General features: G+C 54.7%; 1 non-coding gene across 1 annotated transcript; it reads left to right on the forward strand.

Annotated features, from left to right (window-relative positions):
• The first annotated feature begins 1197 nt into the window (after window positions 1-1197).
• On the forward strand, window positions 1198-1309 carry MIR1389 (microRNA mir-1389). The gene has a single exon (NR_034848.1). It is a non-coding gene; the product is annotated as a microRNA mir-1389 (primary transcript).
• Window positions 1310-1717: the final 408 nt, after the last annotated feature.

Genomic DNA, 1717 nt, shown 5'->3' on the forward strand with positions numbered 1-1717 from the left:
TAAGGGTCAGGGGACGTGGGTTCCGATCCTGGCTACGCCACTTGTCTGCTGAGAGCTCACCTCCTCCAAGAGGCCTTCCCAGACTGAGCTTCCCCTTTTCCCTCTGCTCCCTCTGCGGCCTCTCTACCTCCCCCTTCACCTCCCCTCAGCTAAGCCCCCTTTCCCCCCCTTTCCCTCTGCTCCTCCCCCCTCTCCCTTCCCCTCCCCTCAGCACCGTGCTCGTCCGCTCATTTGTATATATTTTTATTACCCTGTTTATTTTGCTGATGAGATGTGCATCCCCTCGATTCTATTTATCGCTATTGTTCCTGTCTGTCCGTCTCCCTCGATTAGACTGTAAGCCCGTCAGTGGGCGGGGACTGTCTCTATCTGTTGCCGAATTGTCCATTCCAAGCGCTTAGTACGGTGCTCTGCACAGAGTAAGCGCTCAGTAAATACTATTGAACGAATGAATGAATACTGCGTGACCTTGGACAAGTCACTTAACTTCTCTGTGCCTCAGTCACCTCGTCTGTAAGACAGGGATTAAGACCGTAAGCCCCAGGTGGGACGTGGATGGTGTCCGGCCTGATCACCTTGTACCTACCCCAGGGCTTAGAACGGTGCCTGGCACATAGTAAGTGCTGAACGAATACCGTCAAAAAAAAAAAAAATCCCCATTTCTGTTGTTGTGTACCTTTTTTTAAAGGTATCGGTTAAGCTCTTACTACGTGTCAAGCGCCGTTCTAAGCGCTGGGGTAGATACAAGTTTGTCGGGTTGGACGGGGTCCCTGTCCTCCACGGGGCTCAGCGTCTCAGTAGGGGGGAATAGGATTTAATCCCTATTTTACAGTTGAGGAAACCGAGGCATAGAGAAGTTAAGTGCCTTGACTAAGGTCATTCCACGAGCAATAGGCAGAGCCAGGATTAGAACCCAGGTCCACTTTCTTCCAGGCCGCTGCTCCCTCCACCAGGCCAGGCTGCTTCTCTAACGTTTCTCAGAAACCTCCGGTGAGGTCAGTGTGACCGTAGGACGGGCAGTCACAGGCCTCAGGGCTCTGTTCCTCCATCCCAAACCCCCCTGGTTGGGGGGGACCTGACAGCTCTGGGAGAGGCCCAGCAGCAAGGAAGAGGGGCTTCCCTTTCCCCCCGCTCCACTCCTTCTCCCCGTCTTCGGTTGGGACAGCAACGATGGGCACCATCGCTCCCCTTATGCAGCGGAATTGGCCGATCCCGGCTTGTTCCTCGGCGTTTCCGGCACGGCCAAGTGATGCGTTTCTGACTGGGCTGGAAAATCGAGTGAACTGGCCAGGGAGCTCCAGGTCAGCCGGGGCGATGATGGAGGACAGCGGCAATGAATCACCGAGTCGAAAAGCTGGGCTTGTGCCCCTTGAAGTTTGGACAGCCGTGCGTCCCGTCGCTTGTCCCTCTCTTCTCTTCTCGACAACGTGGCCCGGTAGGAAGAGCACGGGCCCGGCAGTCAGAGGACCTGGGTTCTAATCCTGGCTCTGCCGCTTGACTGCTCTGTGACCTTGGGTAAGTCACTTCACTTCTCTGAGCCTCAGTTCCCTCCTCTGCAAAATGGGACTTCGGTGCTTGCTCTCCCTCTGACTTACACCGTGAGCCCCGTGTGGGACAGGGACTGCGTCCGACTTGACTATCTTGTATCTATCCCACTCGGCACATAGAAAGTGCTTAATAAATACTACATTATGAATAGTAGTCTCTCTCTCCCGTC

This window comes from Ornithorhynchus anatinus, chromosome 16 (assembly GCF_004115215.2).
Source record: "Ornithorhynchus anatinus isolate Pmale09 chromosome 16, mOrnAna1.pri.v4, whole genome shotgun sequence".
NCBI lineage: Eukaryota > Metazoa > Chordata > Mammalia > Monotremata > Ornithorhynchidae > Ornithorhynchus > Ornithorhynchus anatinus.